Genomic DNA, 23,564 nt, shown 5'->3' with positions numbered 1-23,564 from the left:
ACCAGATCTTGGCACAGAGCCTTGTCAGTCTTTTTCAGCATTTCTGTCAGTAGCTCTAAACAATCTCAAAAGACACACCTGGATTATACTGCCCTCTTCAAAGATGCTGTTCAGTGGTTCTTTCTGCACTTCTCCACAAACGCGGCCATGCTACTGTATGGCATTGTCTGATTACCACACCCCATGCGTATCTGTTATTGCAATTATTATTTCGTAATTCAGCTAACTCCCAGCTCCGAGAGGCGGACGGTGGCTACAATCCAAATGGGTTCTGAACATGGAAAAATAGACAAAGATTCCCAAAATGAAATTGGGCAAAAAGGAGGGAAAGATATCATTTCACTTGCCCATGTGTTTGGCAAAAAGTGAAAAGGGACTGAGAAAGGCGAGTCCTGAAATCAGCAAAAATGCACACTTTTGTGTGTGCTGGAAGAAGTTGAGGACAGGTATTATGCTCCCATCACTGTGGAAGAGAAATGCAAGGCGTTTGCAATGATTGACACGGGTGCACAGGCCACGATCATGTCCAAAGAGCTAGTCAAAAGTATCAATGAAGGGAGATCCCCACAAAATGATACCAAAGTGAGACAAAATGAAGGTCTGGTGCACAATTTTAATGGTGAGGAGATACCTATCGAAGGTGTCACTGAGGTTGACATAAACATAGTGAAACACAGGATGAGACAGGAAGTATTGGATACATCTCTCAGTGAAATCCTGTTTCTGATGGGAACACATTGTCTGAAAAGGTTGTCGCCCCTCATTGATGGGGTAAATGGGGTCTTATGGTCCCTAACCAAAAAGCCTTTGAGGCCTAAGTAGTTGAGGTCACAAAACAACAGAATAAAAGAATGCCATACAGTGGCTAAATCAGATGATGCAGTGGAAGTGTATCTTCAGAATGGCTGTGTGCCTAGTATCACTGTCATTCTAATGTGTCAGGGTGAAATGCAGGGTAAAGAAGAGAAGCAGTCTCTAGAGATTTATTTGGACCCAAGAAAAAATGACAAACAAAAATAGATGCAACACATTATGCTTTTTCTGGAAAGAAGAAAAATGTAAGCCACCTGTCATGCCAGAGATGAACACAGAGAAACACATTTCGACCCTTTCTGAAATACAAATGGGAGATGGGCAGCCATGGATCCCTACCCGTGTAAATGGTCATTCTTAAATGATAGAAGCCACTTTAGCACTGGAGCATGAAAGAAGTTTCATTAATGAGAAAATACTCCAGTGAATAATTGATTCCGAAATTCAGAATATAAAAACACATTTTTGTGTTGGATGATCCGGACTCAGGGAATAGAGTCATAGGAAGATGCATGTTAAAAATCACAATTGGTCCTAAAACTATCTGTCACAATGTGTGGATAGTGAGTGGGGCACAGAATACATTTTATTTGGGAAATTACATTATGCATAGAATTTGTAAGGTGCTGGACTTCCAAAATCACAAAGTGTGGTCCAGATTGGGGGGGGCCTGCACCTGAATTTGAAGACAAGACAGGCTTATCATTGTGCACAGATGGTATCATATGCGATTGAGCTACAGGGGAAGAAGGATGTTACCATTCCTGCATTCACCAGGCAGGTTACCATGATGCTAAAACACAGAAAGGGACAGCAGATGATGGATTCTGATGCATTTATGTGTCTAAATGAATCCATGAGGCAGCAAGGGCTAGAATGTGAATATACATCACTGATGGAGATTAGGGATGGACCCCTTAAGATACTGGTGGACAACTAATGGTGCCAGGATATTAATTTAGAAGAGAATTCAGCATTAGGAATGGCAATACAAAAATCACATTATACTGCAGATTTTAATAATGCAGTGATCGGGAACATCCCTGTAGGATATGTGAATGCATAGGATGAGTTGTCAGGGTATTTGGATTCTCAACCTAATGGAATATTTAAAATTCAATCTGTGTATCCTTATGAATCAAGTGAGACAGTGTGCCGTCACCAAGATTGCATCCTATTTGACTTAAATGAGACTGAAACAGGAAAACCGCATGTTGAACTGGAAGCCAAGATTCCAAAATATTTCAAATGTGTCAACTCTCCAAAGAGATACAGCCACACAGAGGAGAGCACAGAGGTTCCTCCATTGGAGGATGTCCCAGAATGTTCAAAAATGGTAGAGGAACAGCTTCAAGCTGCAGATGCATGCACAAATGAAGAGGAGAGAGATCAGTTGAGAAAAATATTTATGGAGTTTAAAGAGGTTTTTGCTAAAGACGCGTATGATTGCGGCCTAACCGATCTGCATGCTGCCATATTACCGGAGGGACACGGTAGGAAACCAGTATTTGTGCTTCAATATCAGTTGCCCTTAGCATGTTTGGAATCATTAGCTGAGATAATTAAGAATTTAGAATTTAGAGGAATCATTAGGCCTATTCATAAGACATCAAATACTCCCATTTTGGCATGCTAAAACCTAATGGCCAGTGGCGTTTGTGTGCAGACTTACGAGAATTAAACAAAAAGCTGCCTGTTTCCTGGTGGCCACTCCCATGTATTGATCAGGGCCTCGCACAGGTACACAGTTCAAGGGTGTTTACCACATTGGATCTTACAGCTGGATACTGGTGTGTGAAGCGCCACTGGCTGAAGATATACAAAATGTGTTTACATTTTTGTTTGATAAATCCCAATGTGCATGGTCCCATACACCTTTCGAGCATGTCAATAGTGGGAGTGAATTCGGAATATTTTTGAGGCAGGCACTACCAGATGCTGCAGAGAGGGGGGACAATAGTTTATGGAGATGATGTGCTCATTAACCATGAGAATCTGGAAAGTCATTTTATTGAGATTAGACATGTGCTTGGCCAGTTACAGAAGGCGGGAGCCAAGGTATCTTTGCAAAAGGCAAAAAAAAAAGTAAACTTCTTAGGCCACGAGGTGACTGAGAATGGGTTGAATCCAAAAAAAAAGGTGGAGGCAATACAGAAGTTGAAAGATCCTACTAATTTGAAAGGATTAAAGAGTTTATTTGGGATGACAGGCTATAACAGAACATGTATTGAAAATTATGCAGGGATTACCCAAACTTTAACTAGGTTATTGAAACAGGATGTACCCTGGAGGTGGTAAAAGGAGCATTGTGAAGCGGTGGCGAGGCTGAAAGAATGCCTCATGAAGGCACCATATCTGGCATATCCTATAAAGAACCAAGATTTCTTTGTAGATATAGGGTTCACTGATCAGTGTTATCTCAGAGGCATGATTTAAATATTAAGACTATTGCATATGCGAGCAAGGCATTATCTCAGGTTGAAACTAAATTCAGTGAATGTGAGAAAGCACTCCTGGCCACTGTCTGGGCATTGCAACATTGATGTCCCATCATTCAAGGGGAAAGAGTAATTATTGAAACGAATCACCAACCCTTACCGTTTCTGCAAAGTAAAAGAATTGAATCAGGGAATTTGGCACAGTCCGGTATTACCTCCTGGATGTTGGCATTATAGGTGTTCCCTGTGGAAGTAAAATATGGACAGAATATAAAGAGCCCAGTTGCCCAAGGGCTGGCGGATCAGCACGATTGCACGGCTGAATGGGCACCTGATAAAGCAGAAATCTTTTTTTTTTTTTAATTGAAACTTCAGCTCAGTAAGCCTGGTAGCGAATTAACAGGCAACCAAACTTTTGTTACAGTAGGACATCATTGTTCCTTTGATAAAAAGACTTCCCATTGAAGACATTGTGTGACATTGTCATCTATTGACATTTTGTTTTGCACAAATTCCTTAAAGTTATTTCCCATTTAGGTATAGAGAATCTACAAAGTTCACAATGGCACAGGTCAACTTGAAGTTCTTCCCTGTTACCGCGTAAGACCACCAGTTCTGGGAATTGGAATCCACAGGTGTAAAGTCTCCTAGATTGCACACTCGTGTGGTTGTGTGGTTATCGCAGGGCATCTTGTGATTAAATGTTCGATGGATTCAATTTGGAGATTACAAAAGCGGCAAAGATTGCCATTTATTTTGTCAATGTGTCGTAGAGATTGTATTTCTCTGGTGTGCAGGGCATTCAAACGCAGCCTCAAAAATTGGTTATGATGATGTCGTGATGGACACGTGACCAGATAACGACTTTGGACATTGAGTTTGTGCTCGTTGATTCCTGATCTCAAGAATGTAGGTTTTGTTAGTAGCAAGTCGTAATCCTGAATCCAACACCATAATTCAAATTTCTTTTTGACACATTGCGGTCGGTTAAGTAGATCATCTAGACTTAGATCTGCGTTGGTTAAGGCTGCTTCCAGGAGCTGTTGCCAGGTTTTAAGTAGGCTTGGTAGCCCGCTTCCCGATTGATGTTCAAATATTTTGTATGCTGGGTTTAATGGATTCAGCTTCATCTTGCGTAGTAACATTAGGGACTTCCACATGACACAACTAAAGCCGAAATACAATCCAATTTGAATGAATTTGAACAATCTTCCCACAAAGCATTTAATGAGGATGTGTGTAGGGATTTACCAACAGTGTATGTAGATGGGTGCGCATATCATGTGGAAAATAATACGGAAAAATAGCTTGTGGCAGGAATAGGAAATATATGGTTTAAATGTGACAACATCCCAATAGTGAGCATGAGAATTGGATCTGGGAGTAGTCAAATAGCAGTTATCTGCTATTTATAAGGCAATTGCTACCGCAGTAGAAAATAAACTCAGGGAGAGTTTTAGTGACTGACTGAATAGTTTTGTGGAATATTTACCTGGCTGGAAAGCGAAAGGTATGCTCACATATAACAAAAAATATGGATAGACAAACTAGTGTCAGAAAATGATTTAATAGTATATTGGAGAAAAATCTGAGGCCATTTAAAGACGCCAGGTGAGGACAAGGAGGGTAATGACAACGCAGATCAATTGGCCAAAATGAGAGCTGTAATGGGAGAGTTGTTTCCCATTGAACACCTGCTTGGTGAAATACAGGTAGATGCGATCACACGCTCCAAATCTCCAAAAGAAGTCGAACAGCCTGTAGTGCAATGGAGTTATGATACCCCAGACCAGGACCTAATCAAAGAGCAAAAAGAAGACCCAATGTAGTGCCTGTTTTATAATCACTTGGCGGATGCAGAACACAATCCCCCAACTGAAAATGAAGGGAAAGAGGAATGAAGGGAACTGTTGAAGAACAAAAGAGAATTAAGTTACAAGATGGATTGATGATTAGAGAATCTCTAACATGGCAAATCCCATGGGTGGTGCCTTTGTCATTGCGGGGACTGATGTTACATCATGCACATGATGCAATAACTGCGGGACACAGGGGTTCACAAAAACTTTGGATATTTTAAAAGATTACGCCTATTGGCCACATATGTCTCAGGATGTTGAACTATACAGCAGAGGGTGTCTAGTATGTGCACAATTTCAGCCTCCTTCCCCTATGCATAGGGCTCCATTAATGAAAAGAGGTTTGACCCTTCCATGGTCAGATTTGCCAATTGACTATATTAGGCCTGTAAAAAGATCAGCCAGGGGAAAGAAATAATTATCAACAGTGGTTTGTCTGTCCAAGACGGTGGAATGCATTCCCGCATTGGATTGCAGTGCACAAATAGCAGCCACGCTACTGGTAAATCATATCTTTTCAAGATTTGGGTTACCCCAAAGGATAGAATCAGACTGAGGAAGTCATTTCATGAGTCCCCTTGATGACTAAAGGTTGGCAAATATTGGGCGTGAAAAGGAAACTACACATCTCATATCGGCCACCTTCTTCAGGTAGGGTGGAAAGGAACAATAGGTCCATTGTGGACATATTGAAGAAGTATGTTGCTGAGGCAGGTTCTAGTTGGGACCTTCGGTTGCTCTTAGTATTGAGGGCCACAAGATCGTCCCCCGCTAAATCAACAGACCGGAGTCCTCATGAAATAATGACAGGGAGAAAGATGGTGTGGCCACAACACTTATTGTACAGAACCCATGAACAAACACTTCTAAATGCCTCCACAATTCACGAATATGTGGAAGAGTTGAGGAAACACTTACAAGATGCATTTGCATTTGTGCAGTGGAATTTGGAGAAGGCCACTGATTGTGCAAAAATATATTATGATAGGAAGGCATCTACAAGGGAATACAAGGTGGGAGATCAGGTATATAAATTCAATTTTGGGAAAAATAAGCATAAACACTCTAAGTTTCTTGCAGTGTGGCAAGGGCCATTTAAAACAATAGACAAGGGGCCTCATTACGGCTTTGGCGGTAGCCATGCCCTTAATAAGGACATGGCTGCCACAAAAACCGGGTCCGGGTTCCCTGAATTACCGGGCCATTCCAAGTTTGGAGGTCCCAGTAATTCCTCCTACAGGGAACCCGGGCCCGGACCTTCCCCATTCCCATTTGAGCCCACATAGGGCTCAATGGGAATTGGACCAGGGAGCTAAAAATGGGCCGATCACGACCGGCCCGTTGTTTGCTCCCTGGTCCCCTCGCGGGACCCAGGAATGATGCCTGGTTTTACCAGGCGTCCTTACGGGGTCCCGCGAGGGGACCTCATAATATTGCAGAATGGGTTAACGGGCGCCGCCACCATTAGCGCCGCCCGTTAACCCATTCCGCAATAGTCGGAATGAGGCCCAAGGTGTCCCCTGTGGTATACTGAATAGTTAAAATGGAGGGTGAAATGACAGTGGTACAGTTTGTCCTTGTAAATCAAATCAAGCCTTTCCACCCGAAACATGAGGTGAGAAGTCTGGAGCAGATTGAGACTAGTTGAATGGAAACAAGGTGTGCCGAGTAAAAAGAAATTGAGTTAACAGGGGAATTAGGATAAACATACCCGTCTTTCAGTGACATTATTGAGGAATACTGAGTGGTTCTGAGATGAAGAGATATAACATGAGGAGGCGTGCATTTTTGTCAATTATTTTAGTTGTATGATGTGGGATGTATGTTTTAAATTGTATAATGATAAACTTATTTTCAGGTGTTCCAGTGTGGCAAATAAACCCCATGGAGCCACCATAAGGATAACAATAATCTAATTTTATTTTCAGACATTGCAGCAGAAGAGGGATAGAAAATTGTGTTCTGCTAGGTAATTAATTTGTTTTGTTTCTTTTACTTTAGATGACTAATTCATTGCCCCGGCAGGGCTGGATTCTTGGAGCACTCGACCCTTGGGGATGCCACGGGATTGAAGGCCCCGGGAAAGCCCCCAGACCGAGAGAAGGGGGTGAAGATAAGGAGCCCAAGAGGCCATAAAGATGACGCCTGTGGAGGAGATTCCATGGACTGCCGGATTGGAGAAGTTCTGCTGATGACAGCGTTGTGTCTTTGTAGTGCAGAGACTTTTTGACAGGACATCCCGGCAACGTGGTCCTGCATATTAGGAGTACCAGGAATCAAAAAGACTGGTCTTCACTATTGTTTTTATTTTTAATTTATATACATTCCGAGATAGTGATCAGATAAAAAAAGGGATCGCAAACTCTATTAAAAAAAATATTAAAAGAGACATATTCTAAAAAATAATACAATGAAAATGGATATCGGACCACTGATAAAAGATGTGATCTTTTTTTTTTAAAGTTACTAAAAATATATACTATTTATTGATGTGTTGACACAGCATTAATGTATGTGATTGAATAGTTGTATGTTGTGTAAAACTGGGGGATATATGTAATTTATGATGCCTGGGGTTAAATGTATATGATGTGTATTTTAAATGTGGATATTTCATTTATCTCAAATATGGACCCTTCAATTGGGAATACACACACACACATATATATATATATATATATATATATCTTTTATCTTGAAAGATGGTTTTAGTTTCTCGTGCAGTGATGTCTCAGGCGATCCCAGCAGGAGGAAAAGGAGGGAGATATATGAGACAAGATACTGCAGAAGTGTAGGGAGAGATAATGGAGATGTAGGGATACTGTGTATTTGGGGCAGTGTGTGGGTCATGACATTATATTCAGAGGAGGCAGTAAACTGAATAAAAAAGAATGAAAAACGTGCAGTACCTTTGAGAATAGCAATTCTAGAAACAAGATTCCAGAGGAAGCCATACTTGCATCCACGGAAGTATGACAATCATTTGAATGAGATTCCTGAACAAGCAGATCAGATAAACAACTAGGAGGAATGGTGACGTCGCACTAAGTCGAGTGACGCGCATAAAGGATGCAGAGACATAAAGAAAATGAAGATATTCTATAAGGGATCAAGAAAGTATTAAGGAAAAGTGACATCTTGGGATCAAGGTGAAGAAGCTTATGCCACAGAATGAAGAAGACATCAAGTTGTTTTACACATGGAAAGATGCAAGAAACATAAGCAGCATAGTAATCATGAAGCTAGCCTTATGCTTTATAGTGAATAGTTGCGGCGAGTGCCAAGTGTATATTCAATGCAAATGATCAAGTAAAGGATCGATGTTTCCACTATACATTATAGCAGTGCTGAACAGTAACAAGAAGGCCTCATTTTCAGTGTGTCGCAGTTAAGAAAGCAATTGAATTACAGGAGTGAATCTCAGAAGACAACGTTGGATGAGCCAAAAAGCCATGGTCTTATCAAACCGGAGCAGACTGACATTAAATACAAAATGTGTGAAAGAGAAATTACTGTTTTAAATACACTAGATACACTAGAAGCTCGATTCCATGGTCTCCAGTCACGTGGAAGGATGAAGTTGGACGAACAAGGTGGTCACACCTACGCACAAGTGCAGTCCGTGCCCTCACTCCCCGAATTTCTCAGAGCACAGAACACTTTCAAGGACGAGCGTCAAAGCCCTAATTGACAGTGAACCATTCAGGTGATGATGGATTATTATGCTAATTGGTGGGAAGCAAGTGTTAAAACATGCTCACAAGCACCTGGATGTTCAGCCTGCCTGCAGCTAGACATAGGTGGTAAAGTACTGATGGGGATAGAAGCCAACCAATTGTAGAGGACCACGTACTTAAGGGTTCTATAGTTTGTGTAACCAATAGAACATCACCTCCCGCCTGCAGGATTCGGGATCAGTCGGTCCGGAAACAACGGTGGCGGCGGGTTTACCGCCACCGTTATTTCCGGACCGCCTGATTTGTAATGAGACCCCTTCTCTGTCGTCGGGAAGTGGTGAGGCGATTCAGCAGGGCTCCACCGGTGGTGTCGTCGTTGTAGGTCGGCTCAGCTTCTCCCTCTTCGGATTCTTTGGTCCTGTGGCGACTTCTCAAGTTCCAGTACCAAAGGCCCTGCTTTTATGCAGAAAACCCCCATTCATCAGTCCTAGCTGCCACTCAAACATGCTAAGTGGTGAGCCGGTAGGCTCACCTCTGGGCCAATCAGAGGAGAGTGCGACTTGGGTTGCCGAGGCAACGCAGTCCAGGGTGCCTAAACCCCCCTCCACCCCTCCTAAGGAACCCAGACAAAGTGGCACCACTTTGGGGGCTTCTGTGCAGAAGCCCGCCAAAATAGTGGAACAAAGGGCTCAACCTTTGTTGGAGTCACAGAGGCGAACACAAACGCCATTTTGGAACCGAGTTCTGTCAAAAAATACCAACCGGTGAATTAATATTAAATAAACCGGCGGTAAGTTCGAGGCTATATTATTTATATATTAAAAAGTGGTAGCCTCGAACAATGGGAAAATCCCATAGGAATATAGTTGCGGTCGAATATAAAAAGTAGTATCCACTACCACCAGCCAAACCTCGATCAGGGGGGACTGGACAGTGCCCCCTCAATCAACAGACCCAGGGGCAATCGAATTGCCCCTACCAGTACGCCCACAATATGATGGTTTGTACTGGTTCTGTTCATAATTTAAGACTAGTAAAGTCAATGGTGACTTTACATGCCCTCGGAGACAGTAGTCAGTCCCAGGATATGGAGTCTATGTTTGGGGGTCACTATGACACCCCTGTGTTACTGCACTGAGGGTGCTGTGTAACACACATACCAAAAGCATATGAAGCCCTATGGAGTAAAAGACCCCATAGCCCATAAAACACATTTAAAGTCAAAGGAACACTCTCAAATCATGCATACGAGTGGGAGTAAAAGAGTCTCACTCTTAGCAGGAGAAAAAATAAACCCCAAAAAATCCAGCAAAGCTGCTGGGTGACTCACTAGGTTTGGAAAATTAGCCTTTACAGAGAATTCTCCCTAACAGAGAAGTATTCCAACTTTTCATGAGATGGCCAGGTAATGGGGAGCTTTCACAGTCACAATTATCAGGCAAGCTAGCGATGCTACTATGTCTCACATCGTGCCGAGGAGTATCAGATGTCAAAGCACTAGAAATTGTCAGGAAAACATTCTATCCTGAAGGAGTGGCTTTTACCATAGCTAAACGAATGAAAACAGACTCTTGAGTTATCTTGTACCCATATTTCACAGAAAATAAGAAATTATGTTTGGCCCAGTGTATCAAAGATTACACGACCGCCACAGCCCAGTTGAGGCCACTAGGCACGACACAGTTGCTAATAGCACGCAGGAAGCCTTATCACACAGTAGCATCAGTGACAATTGCTAGATGGGTGCGCGAGGTTATGCATTGGGCAGGGATAGACTTGTCTCAGTTTGGCACGTCTAGAGCTTTCATAGCAGGGGTTCCACTTCAAGATATAATGAAAGCAGCGGATTGGTCTTCTGAGTCGACCTTTAAGACATTTTATTTCAAGCCTGTATCTGATATAACGAATACGGTGGTAGGAAGCTTTGAACAAGCATAATGCAAGCCTCCTGTCTTGTCATAGAATAAAGATTGCCCACGCTTACAGCTCAGGAAAGTCTTCATTCAATTAAAGACAAGGAGGCGAGCATTATATCCCACCCAGATGATGACGAAAGTTGAACTTATGTAGTGCATATTGAATGCTCACCTTTGTCTGGATACCCACCCTCAAATAATTTTCTCCGTTTCTCGTAGGAGATGACCAGAAAGCAGCTTGATCGCAATCAGAGAAGATCAGCTTGAAATCACGTTTCATGAGCCCATGGTTTCGGGCATTTCAGTTCAGAGTCTCTGTTCACAGTTCCATTAGTGGTCTTGTTGACGGACCACAAGACTGTTCGTGTTATTACAGTTCTGGAAGGAAGAAAAAAAGAAAAAGGAAAGGGCCTGATGCAGAGGGTTCTTATGGGCTGACCTGAGAGCGGATAGGTGCAAGAGAGAAGCTCAAGAGTTCTAGACTCCATAGGTTTTTTGGGACTTTTAGTTTAAATGGACTAAAGATAGAAGAGATCCTTGGAGAACTTTGAAACCTAAATTGGTGTATTTTTATGTTGGAAATAAAAAAGTGCAAATGTTATGTTCTAAAAGTTTATTTTGAGAAGTTATTGGCAGTAATAAAAAGAAAGTAAAGCATAATGCTTGCCTCCTTGTCTTTAATAGAATGAAGACTTTCCTGAGCTGTAAGCCTGGGAAATCTTTATTAATCCACAAAACACCACTTTAGTGGTTTCTTCAAATTCTATTTCAAGATGTTTAACCACACAATAGTACTTCAGTGGCTTCTACCTGGTCCACCTGGTCCACTCACCTGCCAGGTGTCAGAAACCCGTGGGTTTTCTCCCAGTAAGACCTCGAGAATCACATATTCAGGTGGCAAGGACACGGCCATCTCTGTCTGATCCAGTTCCTGGGGGTGGACCAGTGGGGGAGGGTCACCTGCTGTTTTTTTTGGTTATTCCATTTCTACCTCCCTTCCACCCACAGAAGATCCCTTAGTAAAGTCCTATCAACCCTACACCTCTGGTAAACTAACTGGAAGTCCAGACCCCGTGGCATCTCAAAACCATGTCTCCCAGAACCTCTGTTTCCCTGTTTGATACCTGCATACTCCCGGCCATTCTTTTCCACGCCCCGCTAGTCAGTATTCCCTGCGCTTCCCATTTGCGCAGAAGAAACACTACCGTTCCCACAACTCCCCTTGTTTATTTTGTGAACCCTATCAATCCCATCCCTTTGATTGTCATCTTCCGAACATCCAATCTGCTCAGATAAAATGCTACAATTCCCACAATCCCCCATGTTCTATCCTCCATCCCAGTCATTCTCGGCCATTTCACAAACCCTACCCATTCCGTTATTCTCAGTCTACCCATCCACCCCCTTCTTACAATAGCACCGTTTGCCGATCCTATCCCGTAGGACATTCCGAGATGTATTCTGCTTTACCGACTGGTAATAAAGCTGTTTACCTGACATGTCCCAACAAGAAGGTCAGGCAATTACTTCTTATAACACACACCTGATGGCCCTTCCTTTTCTCCGCAGGAATAAAAGGTGAACAAGAAGGTACAGGACGAGCAAGGTGAGTATAGAAGAAAGCACGTTGAGACGGCTAACACTCGGCAGTTCAAGAGAAGGAGAAAGACTGCAGGGAGCGAGAGGGTGACGAGGAGAGAAGACCCGCAAACAATAGCACAAGAGTCCTGCACCAGATGTCACTTTTACACGAGGCAAGCCTATGCCAATAGGCAGGAGCGAGGGAAGCTCCTGCGGCCGCGGTACCGGCCTTAACTCTAGAGAGAAAAGTCAAACGGTTCATTACAACTAGAGGATCGAAGAGGGCACCAATAAGAACTGGGCTGTGTTGAATGAGAAGCGCAGAGTGGCTAATTTGAACTGTTTTCCAAGAAACCTTGAGTGAAATGTAAAGTGGTAAAGGGGAGACCAGCTACAGAGGGAAAACTGCACCACGTGGGTGCTAAATCAAGAGACTCTGGTCGATATCCCCATGTGAAAGAACTACAGAAACCAGTAGGCCATAGGAAGGCCACCAAAGGAATCAAAGTGGTCATACGTGAGGGTCAAGCAAAATCCCTGTACAAGCGAAAGACTTTGATCTAAAAGTTGATTGAATGCAAGGGAAGTGAATCCCGTAAATATTGACGTGTATAAAAAGTAAAGAGGGGTGAACCACTATTGCCCTGCTCGAGATCCAAAGAAGATTTGGTGAGGAGAGGCTAAAAATCGAAGGATCAGAGCCCGGCAGAGGGGGATCTAAGGCCAAAAGGTTGTTGCCCCGACATAAAAGAAGAGTAAAAGCTTTCACATAAAGAAACGGCAAGAGTGGACCAGAGGGAGGGATGCCGCAGATGGAGCCATCACCCAAGTACTAACCGTCAAGAGGTGTCCAAGCCCGAACGAGGGAGATCCAGGAGGGGTGGAGCTAGCATCCAAACTTCAAGTGAGAAAGAAACTGAAATATATATCTCATATGACGATCAATTATGTTTCTGCCCTCTGCACCTTTTTAAATCAACTTGGTTCACAACAGAAGAATGTTTTACATTATTGCAGTATTCAAAATGATTCTTCCCTTGATCACCCCTCCACCAGTAAGTAGTACGTATCAGACATCCCCATATAGACCTCCCAAAATACTAACAATACAAGTTCAGGCATCATACCGATTGGCAACACTAATCACTCGTATGCGAACATAACCTCAATTGCCCATATCAAGTTAACATGCACAGAAATGTAAATACATTGAACACAGTCCCACATAAACAAAAGGTGATCTAGGCACCACCCACTCTTAGAACAATCAACCATATCTACCTTTGCATAGTAGACCCGACCTTAGACATGTCCTACTTTATGTACCCTCCCGGAGCATGAATAAAAATAACCCAAAGTTCTCTTAAACACCCCAATATCCCCCATAAAAGCATACAGATACTTTCCTCTCAATTGACGATACGACAACCAGTTCACCACTTCGTACTCCATTAAAATGAAACCCTTCATTGAAAGTGCTCAACAATTCATCCATCCGAGATTGCCTCAACTTATATCGCTTATATAATATAACTCTAACAACACATTAGGACCAGGCCCCATCCCAGAAAACAAGTGGTAGATAATAAATAGGCCTGGAAAATGGAGGACATGCAAGGAAAATGAATAACCAACTATTGAAAAGACAAGAAATCTAAGAAATGTAATGGAGCACCCCAAGAAAAAATTGTATTATACAAATATACTGCATAGTTGGTGTAGGTACACCATCCCACCAACCCAAAGACCCCCCATAGGTGACATAAACATCAAAATGAAATCAACATATATAATAGAACAAAGCCATCAGTACCTAAAAAGAAATCATGGATGTATACTTTTGGCCTCATTACCGCCCAGGCGGAGAACCATGGTGCTATTAGCACCATGGTTCATGCCGGTAACTTACCGACTCCGCCATGGAGAAAGGGGGAATTACCACCCCATTCCGAGGTGAGCAGGGCGGTAATTCCCCCTTTCTCCATGGCCCTTCCCCATTCCCATTTTTGCCCCCTAGGGCTCAATGGGAATGGAGAAGGCGCTAATTACGGTACTGCACATTGCAGTACCGTAATTAGCACCAAGGTCCCTTTGCGGTCGGGACCAGCCGTTAAGGTCGGGAGCCGCAAAGGGATCTCGTAGTAAGGCGCTGAGTGGTTAACGGCGCCGCAGCCTTTTACGGCGCCGTTAATCACTTAGCGCCTGGGTCGTAATGACCCCCTTTGTGTGTGGATTGCTCATGGTGATGGAGAGATTATTATGCATGATCTCTACAGATATTGAGGTGAGTGTCATGATGGAATTGTTTCTACATAAGGTAGCGTTTGACTTGTTGGAATATCTTTGGGGGTTTGTTTTTAGAGAGTGTTCTTAGGCTTATAGGAGGGGTGTCCAGGACTCTGGACTATTTAGAATGTTAGATCTAGGGTACAGTCTTTATCTTTTGTTGCTGACTTGCTTCTATTTCAGAGGGGGGGGGGGGTTTGTTCACATCTTGTGGTTGTCTTTTGAGATTTTCTGGTTTAGTGGAGGATCCCGTTATTGATATATTTGTCATTGATAGTGGGTCAGAGAAAATGGCTAATGATTTACGTGTGCTTACGTGGAATGTAAATGGACTAAATAATTCAAAGAAAAGGATAAAGATCATGAGTCACATGAGAGAGCTGAAGTGCAACATTAGTTTTATTCAGGAGACTCATCTGCTTAAAGATGAGGTTGGTAATCTTAGAAAAGGTTGGGTTGGAAGGGTTTATGGCTCATGTTATTCCACTCGATCGAGAGGTGTGGCGATTTTGGTTAGGAGGAATTTTCCATTGAAGATTTTACGTGAAATGTCGGATGGTGAGGGCAGAATGGTGGCTTTGTTGGTTAATATTCAGGGTTGTTTGGTGATGCTATGCAATATTTATGCCCCTTCTATAGATGATGGTTCATTCTTTAGGAAGGTGGCTCAGACGCTTCAAGATTTGGGTTCTGATAACATCATTCTTGGTGGTGACTTTAATACTGTTTTGATTAAGGATTTGTATAGGAGTGTACCGGGAAATTTTAGACATAGTGATCGCCATTATGTTTCTCTTACGAATTTACTAGAAGAACACGCTTTGAGGGATTGTTGGTGGTTGTAACACCCCCATGCTAGAGAATATAGTTTTTACTCAGGTGCACATTCGGTTTATTCCAGGCTGGACATGCTGTTGACGGCTGGACTAATGACAAAGAATTTTAAATCAAGCGAAATAGGCACAATCCTATTGACGGATCATGCACACGTGACGATGTGTATCGACTTGGAAGGTCCTGTTCAGAGACAATATACATGGAGAATGGATAATAAGTATTTGAAAATGGATAAGGAAGTGGACAAGTTGAAGGCAGAAATTGATTTCTTTGTTTCAGTAAATCACAATGGCAATTTGAGGCCGGAGGTAGTTTGGGAGGCTTTAAAATGCACTACGAGGGGTTACCTGATTAGACTAGAGAGGGGAACGCGACAAGGCTGCCCGCTTTCGCCCTTGTTATTTGTTCTGGCGATTGAAGCTTTGGCGGCTGTCATACGAAATGAACTGGATGTGGAAGGTGTCTTGTGTTGGGGTTTACAACAGAAAATTTGGTTGCTTGCAGATGATGTACTTTTGATACTGCGGGACCTACATCTGTCTTTACCGACGTTAATGGATGTCTTAACTTCATTCCAGGGTATATCTGGTTATAGAGTAAATTGGAGCAAATCAGAAGTGATGCCGGTAGCTCCTGGGTGTAACAAAAAATATGTTACTGATCTAGGATTTCGATGGTGTCCGGATAAGATGTTGTATTTGGAGATTTGGATCACTCCGAAGATTTGAAACTTGGTAAGAGTGAACATGAATGTGATAATTGTGGCTTTCAGAAATGACTTGGAAGATGGAGTCTTTCTGAATCTGTCACTTTGGGGGAAGGTCAATGCATTAAAAATGATGTCGGCCCCTAAAATCAACTATATTTTAAGCATGATCCCATTGAATATTAAGGCTTCTTATTGGAAAGAATTGGACAGGTTTATACAAGGATTCTTGTGGGACGGTAAACCAGCAAGATTGAGTTTGTGGAAGTTACCATTACCTTTGGAGAAGGGCGGGTTAGGTGTACCTAATTTCAAGACCTATCATCTAGCCTTTAGATGTGCTTTCATGGTAGATTTCATGGAAACAATTCCTAGTGTATGGGCTGTGGCCGAGGCTAGTGCTAATGGTCCTTTGTCACCTAGGACGTTCTTGACCACAGTATCGAAAGGTGTGAAAGATGTATTGACTACTTCATTGAGGAATTCATGGAAGAATTTGAATGTCTTGTTGGGTGTGGCTGCATGCAGGGATCCAAATGCATCAGTATGGATGAATCTGACTATTACATTGAATGGTAAATCGTTTTTCTGGACTGAATGGTTTTTGGGTGGTATCATTTGGATTGGTGACCTCTTCACTGAGGGTGGATGGAAAAGCGCTAGAGATTTACAAAGGGAATTCTGCATTGAAGGTTTCAGATTCTCGGACTATAGGAAACTGAAGCAGGCTGTTGGTGAGATTGATTTTCAGAATAGTCTAAATCTGGGATTTCTTACAAGGAACTCATCGTTGAATGAAGGCGGCTTGGCGAGCTGGATATATAGGCAGATCCTACTTGAGTATAAAGGCAATGATTTGCTAAGAATTGAATGGGGTCGGAGAATTGGGGCGGACGTTACTGTGGAAAGTTGGACTAGGATTTGTGAGAATGTCAAACTGTGTTCCTTGGGTTTGACAGAACGGACAAGACAAATTAAGATCCTAAATAGGCTCTATTGGACCCCAGAACAATTGTGGAGGAGAGGTTTGAAGGACGGTCCAGAATGTTGGGCGTGTATTCAGGAGGAGGGTACGATGGAACATATGATGTGGGATTGTGTGAAAGTTCGAGGGTTTTAGAGCGATGTTGGTGGAATATGTGATGAAATACTAGATGTGACGATTGATTTCAATTTTGAGACAATTATTCTGGGGAATGATTCAATATTGGATGATCTCTCTCAATGCCAAAACAAGTTGTTATTTAGAGGGGCTGCAATGGGTAAGAAAATTATCCTTCGAAATTGGAAATCTGTTGCTATAATAAATAAAGAAATGTGGCTGAGTGAAATGCAAGATTTGGCAGCTATGGAGGAACGTTTGTATAGGAGACAGGGCAAGGAAGGTTTGTTTGCAAAGATATGGGGGACATTTGTGGAACTGTATTGATTGCTCAGTTTGTAGGTAATGAGATGTGAACAAAGGGTGCGGTGGGTTTCTGTGACTTTTTATTTACATTCTTTACTTTCTTATGTATATATGTTCTTGTATTATATGTTGATATTCTGGATTTCTGCATTGAAAATAAATGTTCAAAAAGATTCTTCCTCTTTAATGCTACTGTGTTTATCTCGTTTCTGTCGTTCAAATCGATGGACTTGGCCAGCGGACAGTCACAGAGTGCTATGGGGTCACAATGTAACAGTGAACTCACCGGGTCTGGCGGGCACATCCGTTCTCCTCGTTACCTCCAGGTCTTCTTCTTGAGTTTCCCTGCACAGCCCAGCAATATCTCCTTTGCAGTTTCTTCTGCTCTGCGTCTGCCAACCTCAGAGCTCTCCTGGCTCCCACTGCTTACCAGCCCTCGTCTGCCAATGGTGCTCATCTCACAGAGGGGAAAACTGTTAAATGGAGTGCTTGCCGCTGAGCGATCTCTAGTTGAAAACTCGAGCATAGGAGACCCTCTGAGGACCAGCATTCAAATTACACACCACGGTGGTTCCGTCATTTCGACTCACATACAACTTCTGCTGTTAGATGAGGTGGGAAAACTACCCCACCTTCTTCCTTATGGCCTGCATCTGAAGGGGCTTTTTATGCCTCTCAGCCTCCATTAGGTGTGGGCCATGTTTCCTAAATGACTGCAACTTGCAGTCTTATGTCTCTTAAATCCTCTTCTTCGTCCCAGTATTTTGGGAGTTATAAGGCTTAAAGCCCACAACGTCAGATTCAGCTTTACCAATGAATTCATCATCACCAGGGTAATTACTCTCCTTATATATGTGTACTCCCCGAAGAAGTACCATAAGGATCCCATTAAGTATTACTCTCCTTACATTTGTATACTCCCCGAAGAAGTACCATAAGGATCCCATTAAGTATTACTCTCCGTACATGTGTATACTCCCCGAAGGAGTGCCATAAGGATCCCATTTTTTTTTTTTTTATTTATTGTTTGGCTGTATAGAACAACCTTTCAACAATTACAAAATAGATAAAACCATATCGAAAACATATTGCAATTCAATTCATCTATATATAACACATTTTTTAAATTTTGCACCTGACGCCCAATATATAAAAGAGTTTTATAGCAGCAGCATTTTGTTTTTTTTTTTTTTTTGTTTTTTTTTTTTTTTTTCCCCTTTCTTTCTTTCCCTTCTATCATCATTCTCTCAAGACAGCATTCACAATCACCTTGGATATATTTCGTTTAAAAAGCCCGTTGTAGCTAATCTAATTGACATTCTCTTTGTACCAAAAATCAATAGCCATAATTTTTCCATATCAGTTACAGTTTGCGTTGTAAAGCAATGGAAATAGTATTTACAACGTATGACATATAATGCAGGACAGTAGACAATAACATGTTTCAACGTTTCTGCGTTTGCAGGATCTAGACAAAAGCGACAGATGTTCTCGCTGGCATCAATTAGTTTTCGCCTAAGTAAAATATCCCTTGTGTGCCACAAATTTAGACGAAAACGAATATAGTCATCTCTGAATTTTGGAGATGGGTATTTTAAAATGTATGGTTCCGCAACTCTAAATTTTTTATGGCCAAACTGGGCAGTGTTCCAATCTTTAGAGTGGGAACATTTTTCTAAGGTATGTATCCAGTCTTGCCGATATAATTTGGTTTTAGCCTGCGTTGGATTATGAATTAAAATATCTACGGAAATGTCCGCATCTGAAAGGATATTTATAGCTGTGTTTAACCAGCGTTTTGGGTATTGATGATCGGAGTACAGTAAGTATTTACCCAAGATACCAGATATGTCTAGACATTGTAATGACAGAATGCATTTTCTCAACAAGGCTATCAATTTCCATGCAATAGTACTGTATAGCGATAGCAGCCCTAATTCAAAACGAATCATTGCAATGGGGACACAGGCAGGCAAATTAAAAATTGAGCGCCAATATTTTCCTTCTAATCGATCCCACACTAAACGGGGCAGCATCGATGCAGCTTCAGAGCCATACGAGATAATGGGTTTTACTTTCATGGAGTAGAATGTTATTATATGATTGCATGTAAACTTTCCAAATTTATATAAGATGGCCTTAGATTGGGAAATTAGGGTTTGCAGTTTCAATTAGAGTTCTTTTTTGATCACCTTATCATTGTTATCCTGGGTGATCATAATACCCAAGTATTTATATGTTGAGGTTAGAAGAATCGGCTCTTTTTTTATATACCATTTGTATTGTAGGTGTTTTGTCATTTTACGATTTTGGCATATCATAATTTGAGTTTTCGTTAGGTTTACAGTCATGGCATTTTCTACAATATACTCCGATAATCCATTAATCAAACGTTGCAAACCTGCAGGAGTTTTTGATAATAAAACAAGATCGTCTGCATAAAGGATCCATGGTATCTGTTCTTGGTCCAATTTAGGAGCATCAGAGTTAACGTTCTGAAACTTTTCACCCATATCAAGGATAAATAAGTTAAACAATGTAGCTGCCAGGATGCATCCCTGTTTTAGTCCTCGATATGTAAAAATGGGGCGGGTTAATATCCCGTCACGGGTAAGACGAATATGAACTGATGTATTTTCATGAAAGATAGATATTGACTTAAGCAAAGAATAGGGGCAGCCCAATAGTAACAGTTTTTGCAGCATTAGATTGCGATCTATAGAATCGAAAGCTTCCTTGAAATCTACAAAGGCAATGAATAGCGATTGTTTTTGTTGAGAACAAAGTGCCTTGATTGCAGTCAAGGAGACAATATTAATAGCCGTTCCCTTACCAGCTACAAATCCTGTTTGAAACCTATCTCTCATATTTGATGAATTAATCCATTGTTGAAGATCTCTTAGAATTAATGAGGCAAAGATTTTCCCAGGAGCGTCTAACAGGGCAATTGGCCTATAGTTTGCGGGGTTTTGTCTGTCGCCTTTTTTATAAATGGGTACAATCAATGAAGTACACCATGATTTGGGGATCTTTTGGGTAAGTACAACTTGAGAGAAGATTTCAAACAGGATGGGGGCCCATAGGTTCGGAAATTCTTTTAGCATGGCATTAGAAAGGCCATCGGGGCCTGGAGCACGGGATCTACTTGCTTTGTGGATAAGATTAAGAATATCATCTATTGTAAAATCTATTGAGAAGGATCCCTCAAGTTTTACAGGAGGTACGCAGTTAGTAGAAGGGAGAAGAGCATAGAGATCAGTAAAATGGGAGATCCATGTGGAGGAAGCAACGTCATTAGTCTGCATCTGACATTGGGTGGTGTTATATGTGTCTGATATTAATGTCCAACATCCTGCAGTGTTTTTAGTCAACATTTTAGCTAACATTGCCTCTCCATCTTTCTGGTATAATAGAGAACGATAAGTTCTTCTCCAGTTCCTATATTTGGTTTTAATTGCTTTAAGAGCGGCCAAGCGCTGATCCACTGGTAGAGATTGAATCGTTTTCTTATTTTTTCGGAATAGAGCTTTCGCTTTCTGCATATCTTGGTTATAGGAGTGTGCTGCTACCGAAGATCTTGTTATCTTAGTAGAACTGGCAAATTGATACATTAATTTTGTGTAATCAATATCAGAATTATAGTGGTTTAGCGAGGTTTCGCTTGATATTTTAAGAGAATCTGTGAAATGTAATATAAGGATCCCATTAAGTATTACTCTCCTTATATATGTATACTCCCCAAAGAAGTACCATAAGGATCCCATTAAGCATTACTCTCCTTACATGTGTATACTCCCGAAGAAGTGCCATAAGGATCCCATTAAGCATTACTCTCCTTAGTACCATAAGGATCCCATTAAGCATTACTCTCCTTACATATGTATACTCCCCGAAGAAGTACCATAAGGATCCCATTAAGTATTACTCTCCTTACATATGTATACTCCCTGAAGAAGTACCATAAGGATCCCATTAAGTATTACTCTCCTTACATATGTATACTCCCCGAAGGAGTACCATAAGGATCCCATTAAGTATTACTCTCCTTATATATGTATACTCCCCGAAGAAGTACCATAAGGATCCCATTAAGCATTACTCTCCTTATGTATGCATACACGCCAAAGAAGTACCATAAGGATCCCATTAAGTATTACTCTCCTTATGTATGCATACACGCCAAAGAAGTACCATAAGGATCCCATTAAGTATTTGGCTTTACAGAAATTGTGTTTCTCAGAGTTTAAATTGGTAATGTTTAAAGACTCATCTTCCTTATTACTCTGGGATTCGTACAGCTTTTCATTTCTATGAATGTCATTAACTTTAAAAGAGTTTTTCTTCCTCCTAATTAATACATGACGGATTATGACTGTCTGTCAAGGTGTGTGTCCCGGGATCGGGCAGCACCTGTGGAGGCAGGATTCCTGGAAGGTGTCCGAACTGGGGAGGCCAGGCTGGTGGGAAGTGTCACCGGCTGATGGTATACAATAGTAGCAACTCCAACCCTGCTCGGTAGGACAAGGGAATAGGATACACCTCCAGACGTTACAAGACTTCCCCTGCGGGTCAGATGAAGTGACTGCAGCGGGAGGGATGGTGATGCTACAGATGAAAGGAGTGGGAGATGCACAGGAGGTTCTTGCAGAGTCTGGAAACCACAGCGAGATGGGCGGAGGGAGAACCAGAAGCGTGGTGTTCAGGAGACTGGAGATGAGGAGGAGCAGGCAAACTTGAGAAACCAAGGGGAACAGGAGAGGAGATCCGATTGGCGAGGCAAATTGTCAGAAACCAATCAAGGTGGCTAATAGGCTGGCTGATTCCAGAGCAGACAGCACAGGAGGGGCCCACAAAGGGACCCAAGGGAGACTAGGGCCAGTGAACCGGCTGGAGAAGTCTGGAAACCGGTAAGGCAGGCAGAGCAGGAAACAAAGAACCAGGGAACCGGCAAGGAAGGGCAGAAGCAGGTGAAGAAAGCAGAAACTGGACACTGGCGCTGCTACGGCTGGTCATGAATGAACCGCGTTAAGACGCGATTCGTTCTCTGACTCAACCGCTATTTACGGCCCTCGGCATGAAGCCGAGGCCTGAAGCGCAGGCTGGACCACACATGCGCAGCCGCCCTGGCCAGAAGCGAAAACGAGGGTTGACACGCAAGCCGCCGGCCTCTGCGTATTGTGGTACATGCGCGCGCCGAAAACAATTAGAGGTTTCTGACGTCGGGAGGCTTCTCCCGACTAGCAGAAACCTCGGATAGACCCGCCAAAACCGGCAGCGTCTCGCCGTCCCCCAGGTAAGTGGCCTAACACCATGACCCCCCGCAGAAGGACCAGGAGCACCAGGCTTCCAGGGATGAGCGAGATAGAACTCCCGAACCAGACGAGGTGCATGAACATTGGCAACTGGTTCCCAGGTGCGATCACAGGGGGGGTAGCCCTTCCAGTCCACTAAATATTGCAATTTTCCCCTATAAAAACGGGAATCACAAATCTCCTGGACCTCAAATTCTGGTGTACCCAAAACATCAATGGCTGCAGGTCGAGGATGGGAACGACCATAGGAGTTGGGACGACAGGGTTTCCGCAGTGAAACATGAAAGACTGGGTGAACATGCGAAGAGGTAGGTAAAGCCAGTCTAAAGGCTACCGGAGACACCTGCTTAATTATACGGAAAGGACCATGGAATCTAGGGAACAATTTCAGTGGAAGATTTCGGGCAGGAAGATTTCTGGAAGATAACCACACCAGGTCTCCTACTTGAAAAACCGGACCAAGACTCTGACGCTTGTCAGCAGCCTTTTTCATACTCGCCCTGGCCATAGTCAAGGAACCTGTCGCCTGGCGGTGACAACCTTGTACATTGGCTATCAACCGATCAGCCGAAGGAACTGAGCTGGGTTGTACGGGAGGGAGAGGTAGTAACTTGGGGTGTAGGCCAGAGGAACAGTAGAAGGGACTAAACCCGGTAGCCTTGTGCACAGAGTTGTTGTAAGCTACTTCTGCCAGGGCTAAATGAGACATCCAATTGGACTGGGAAACATTA

The 23,564-nt window shown here is 42.5% G+C and overlaps 1 protein-coding gene and 1 long non-coding RNA gene across 2 annotated transcripts in view; one reads left to right on the top strand and one right to left on the bottom strand.

Moving 5' to 3' along the window:
- LOC138498526 (uncharacterized) overlaps positions 1-7,550 on the top strand; it is a 62,860-nt gene extending 55,310 nt beyond the window's left edge. Inside the window, exon 3 of the long non-coding RNA XR_011278731.1 lies at positions 7,112-7,550. This is a non-coding gene — a long non-coding RNA (uncharacterized lncRNA). The remainder of the gene's footprint in view (positions 1-7,111) is intronic.
- Positions 1-23,564, bottom strand: part of LOC138498520 (zinc finger protein 268-like) — a 274,979-nt gene that overhangs the window by 157,892 nt on the left and 93,523 nt on the right. The gene's annotated exons all lie outside the window — the stretch shown is intronic.

Source organism: Ambystoma mexicanum, chromosome 5q (genome assembly GCF_040938575.1).
Source record: "Ambystoma mexicanum isolate Mex_15411 chromosome 5q, UKY_AmexF1_1, whole genome shotgun sequence".
NCBI classification, from domain to species: Eukaryota; Metazoa; Chordata; class Amphibia; order Caudata; family Ambystomatidae; genus Ambystoma; species Ambystoma mexicanum.
The sequence above is the reverse complement of the archived record's forward strand: the minus strand, read 5'-3'. Positions and strand labels throughout refer to the sequence as shown.